Source organism: Galeopterus variegatus, unplaced genomic scaffold (genome assembly GCF_000696425.1).
Source record: "Galeopterus variegatus unplaced genomic scaffold, G_variegatus-3.0.2 Scaffold10, whole genome shotgun sequence".
Taxonomy (NCBI): Eukaryota; Metazoa; Chordata; class Mammalia; order Dermoptera; family Cynocephalidae; genus Galeopterus; species Galeopterus variegatus.
The window spans coordinates 1,573,978-1,579,729 of record NW_007726121.1 but is presented as its reverse complement, the minus strand read 5'-3'; positions in this window follow the sequence as shown (position 1 = coordinate 1,579,729).

The following is a 5,752-nucleotide window of genomic DNA, read 5'->3' as shown; positions in this document are numbered from 1 at the left end:
ACATACAGACCGGCCGCTCACTGGCTGAGCGAGGTGCGGGCACGACACCGAGGGTTGTGATCCTGTTGCCGGTCCCAGTCCGGTACAGGCGCGACACTGAGGGTTGCGATCTGTTGCCGGTCACGAAAAAAAGACAAAAAAAAAAAAAAAAAAAAACACACACACTTTAATCCAAAATCTATACTAAGAGACAAAAAAACTGAACTATATAATGATAAAGGGACATAATATTGGTCATGTGCAAGACACATGGACATCAAACTATAACAAGTTGGACTACAGCAAGAGGATATAGCAATTATAAATATATATGCACCCAACACCAGAGAATGCAGACATATTAAGCAAATATTATGAGATCTAAAGGTAGTGATAGACACCAACACGATAATACTTGGGGGTTTTAATACCCACTCTCGGTATTCAACAGATCATGGAGACAGAAATTCAGCAAGGAAACATTGGATTTAAATGACACCATAGACCAGATGCATTTAACTGACGTATGCAAAGCATTTCATCCAATAGCTGCTGAATACCCATTCTTTTCAACAGTACGTGGATTATTCTCCAGGACTGACCATGTTAGGCCAAAAAATAAATCTCTAAAAGTTAAAAAAATTCAAAATCATATTAACTATTTTTTTCTGACCATAATGGAATAAAACTAGAAATAAATAACAAGAGGAACTTGCAAAACTACACAAACACATGGAAATAAAATGACATGCTCTTGACTGACCAATGTGTCCAAGAAGAGATTTAGAAGGAAAATTTTAAAAAATTGTTAAAACTAATGAGGACAGAAACACAACATAACAAATCTTATGGCGTATAGCCAGGACAGTATTAAGGGGAAGGTTTGCAGCAATGAACACCTACTTAAAAAAAAGAAAGAGAAAGATTTCAAATAAGCAGGCTAACAATGCACCTCAAAGAACTAGAAAATCAAGAACAAACTAAACCCAAAATAAGTAGAAGAAAATAAATAATAAAAATAAAATAATAAAAATTAAAAAAAATAAATAGAAGAAAATAAATAATGAAAGAGCAAAAGTAAATGTAATTGAGACTAAAAATGCAATACAAAAGTTCAGTCAAATGAAAAGTTGGTTGTTTGAAAAGATAAACAAAATTTACAAACTATTAGCCAGATCGATCAAGAAAAAAAGGGAAAAGACCCAAATAAAATCAGAAATGCAAATGGAGACATTATAGCAGATAGCACCAAAATACAAAAAAATCATCACAGAATATTATGAATAACTATTTGCCATTAAATATGAAAACCTAGGGGAAATGGATAAATCCTAAACACATATGCCCTACCAAGACTGAACAACAACAACAACAAAAAATAGAAAAACTACATAGACCAATAACAAGTAGTGAGATTGAATCAGCGATAAAAATCTCCCAACAAAGAAAAGCCTAGGACGAGATGGCTTTATTGCCAAATTCTACTAAACATTTAAAGAGGAACTAGGACTACCACTTCTTTAACTATTTCAAGAAGTTGAAGTGGATATAATTCTTTTAAACTCATACTTTGAGACTACCTTTACCCTGATACCACAACCAGGCAAGGACACAACACAAAAAGAAAACTACAGGTAAATATGCTTAATGAACACAGATACAAAAATCCTCAATAAAATACTAGCTAACTGAATCCAACAACACATCCAAAAGAGTATACACTATGGTCAAGTGGGACTTCTCCCAGTGATGCCTTGATGGTTTAACATATACAAATCAACAAACATAATACATCACATCAACACAATGAGAAAAAACAAAACAATACAAACAAACAAACAAACAAACAAACAAAAACCCATATGATCATCTCAACGGATCCAGAAAAAAGTATTTGATAAAGTTAAACTTCCATTCATGATAAAGACTCAACAAATTAGGTTTAGAAGGAAAGTATCTTAATACAGTAAAGGCTATACATGACAAACCCACAGCTAATAACCTGAATGGGAAAAAGCTGTAAGCTTTTCCCTGAAGAACTGTAACAAGAAAAGGATGACCACTCTCACCACTTCTATTCAACATAATACTGGAAGTCCTAGGCAGAGCAATTAGACAAGAGAAAGAAATAATGAGCATATCAATCAGAAAGGAGAAAGTCAAGTTGTCCCTGTTTGCAGTTGACATGATTTTATATAGAGAAAAACCTGAAGACTCTGCCACAAAACTCCTAGACCTGATAAATAAATTTGGTAATGTTGCAGGATACAAAATCAATATATGAAAATCAGTATCAGTTGGTTAGAGTTCAGCCTTATAACACGAAGTTCATGGGTTCAGATCCCTGTACTGGCCAGCCACCAAATAAATAAATAATACATAAAGAAATAAGTAGCATTTCTACATGCCAACAACAAAATTACAGAAAAGAAATAAAGAAAGCTATCCCATTTACAATATCAACAAAAACATATAATACCTAGAAATAAATTTAACTAAGGAGGTGAAAGACCTCTACAATGAAAACTATAAAATACTGATTAATGAAATTAAAGACACACACACAACAAAATGGAAACACAACTCATGTTTATGAATTGGAAGAATAAATATAATCAAAATGACCATACTACCTAAAGTGATCTCCAGATTCAATGCATTCCCCATCAAACTACCAATGACATAATTGACAGAATTAGAAAAAACAATTCAAAATGTATATGGAATGACCAGAGATGCAAATAACCAAAGCAGTCCTGAGCATAAAGAACAAAGTAAGTGGCATCACACACTCCGACTTCAAAATATGCTACAAAGCTATGGTAATCAAAACAGCATGGTAGTGAAACAAAAATAGACACAGGGACCAATGGAACAGAACAGAGAATTCAGAAATAAATCCACATATCTACAGCCAACTGATTTTTGAAAAAGGAGCCAATAATATGCATTGGGGAAAGTATAGTCTCTTCAATAAATGATATTGGGAAAATTGGTGATTCATATGCAGAAGAATGAAACTAGACTCCTATCTCACAACATATACCAAAATCATTTCAGTACGTAGGTTTTGGCAAAGGCCTTATGAATAATATTTCTGAAGCACAGGGAACAAAAGCAAAAAATTAACAAGTGGGATTATATGAAACTAAAAAGCTCTGCATAGCAAACTATAAACAGATCAAAAAGACAACCTGCAGATTGGGAGACAATATTTGCAAATTATGCATCTGACAAGTGGTTAATATCTAGAATATGCAAAGAATTCAAACAACTTAATTTTAATAATAAAAATAATAATTGGATTAAAAAATAGGCAAAGGAACTGAATAGATATTTTTGAAAAGAATACATACAAATGGCCAATAGATTTATGACAAAATGCTCAACATCACTAAACATTAGAGAAATGCAAATCAAAACCACAATGAGGTATCATGTAACCCCAGTTAGAATGGCTATTATCAAAAAGACAGAAAATAACAAATGCTGGCAAGGATGTGGAGAAAGGGGAACTCATGCATTTTTATTAGAAATATAAATTAGTACAGCCACTATGGAAAATAGTATGTAGATTTCTCAAACAACTACAGATAGTACTACCATATGATTTAGCAATCCCACTACTGAGTAAAGGAATGGAGGTTGATAAGTCAAAGGGAAGTCTGTATTCCCTTGTTGATTGTGGCTCTATTCATAGTAGTCAAGGGTTACAACCAACCTAAATGTCTTTCAACAGACTATTGCATAAAGAAAATGTGATATGTATGTATATACTGAATGAAATAGCACTCTGTCATAAGAATTAAATTCTGCCATTTGCAGCAACATGAAAGACCTTAGAGAAAATTTTGTTAAATGGAATAACCCAGGCACAGAGAGAGAATTACCACATGTTCTCACTCATATGTGAAAGCTAAAAAAGTTTATCACATAGAAGCAGAGACTATAATAGTGGTTACCAGAGATTGGTGGGAGGGCGGGGGAGGGAAGATGAAGAGAGGGTGGTGAGTGGATATAAAATATTAGAGAGATAGGAAGAATAGGATCTAGGGATATATAGTAATATAGTGAGACTACAGTTAACAACAAAGTACTATATATCTTTGAATAGCTAGTTGAGATAATGTTTAATGTTCCTAACACAAAGAAGTGAAAAATGTTTGAGGTGATGGATATACTAAGAACGCTGATGTGATCATTGCACATAGAATGAATGCACCTAAACATCATATTGTATTCCATAAATATATACAATCGTCATGGGTCAATTAAGAAAACTAAATTTAAAAGAGAAAAAAAAAAGAGAAATAGTAGAATAGTAGTTACCAGAGGCAGGGAAAGGTAGTGGGGAGTGGGAAAGGGGAAAGTTTGGTAGACTGGTACAAATTTACAGTTAGATAGGAAGAATAAGTTCTGGTGCCCTAGGGTGACAATAGCTAATAATATTGTACTGTATATTTCAAGATATGCAGAAAAGAGGATCCTGAATATTATAACCACAAAGAAATAATAAATGTTTAGGTGATAGATAACTGTTTTGATTAGATCATCATACAATATATGCATGTATTGAAACAACAAACTGTACCCCATAAACAAGTACAACAAGCAAAATAAATTAAAATTGATTAAAAAAAAAGACAAAGATTCTCAAAGTGGATAAAAACAAATCAACCGTATGTGTCTATAAGAAAGCCACTTCGAAAGTAAAGACACAGGTAAGTTAGTAAGGAGATGGAAAAAGGTATACTATGCTAACACGAACCACAAGAAAGTACCAGTAGCTGTATTATTTTCCAACACAGTGACTTTAGAGAAAGCAAATTCATCAGGGATAAAGAAAGTCATTTCAAAATGATAGAGAAGTCAATTCTCCAAGAGGACATAATAATCCTAAGCATGTATACAACTAAAAATAGAGTACATGAGACAAAAGCTGATAGAATTAAAAGGAGAAATAAACACATCTTCTAGCAGTGTCAGTAATTGATAGATCAAGCAGGCAGAAAATCAGTAAGGATATAGATGACCTGAGCAGCACTATCAATCAAATTAATTACTTAGCAATTCTAAAATTACCCATCCAAAAAAAGTTGAATACACGTTCTTCAAAAGCTCACATGGAATATTCACAAAAATAAACCACATTCTGTGCTATAAAACACTAACAAATTTGAAGGAAAATAAATTGAATAAAGTATGTTTTCAAACCACAATAGAATTAGAATATAAATCAATACAGGAAAAAAAATAATTTTCTAAATTTTTGAAATTAAATAACATACATCTAAGTAACTCACGTTTCAGAGAAAATAATCTCTAGAGAATTAAAAAAATATATTTTGAGCTAAATGCAAGTAGGATACAACACATCAGAATTTGTGAAATGCAAAGTAAGCACTTCTTAGAGGAAAATTTATAGAATTAGAAGCATATATCTGAAAAGAAGAAATATCTAAAATCTATAAACCAAGTTTCTACTTAGGAAATGACAGAACAAAAGAGAAAATTATACCTAAAGCAAAATAATAATAATAATAATAAAGATCAGAGCAAAAATAAATGGAATTGAAAACCAAAAAAACAATAAAGAAAATGAATAAAGCCAAAAGCTGTTTCCTTGAAAATATCCATGAAATTGGTAACTCTCTAATAAGCAACCAACAGAAAAGATAGATGACATTCATGTCAGTATTAGAAATGAAAAAGAAGTCATCACTACTGATTCTGTGGATATTAAAAAGATATAAAGGTAAATTAGAAACAATTC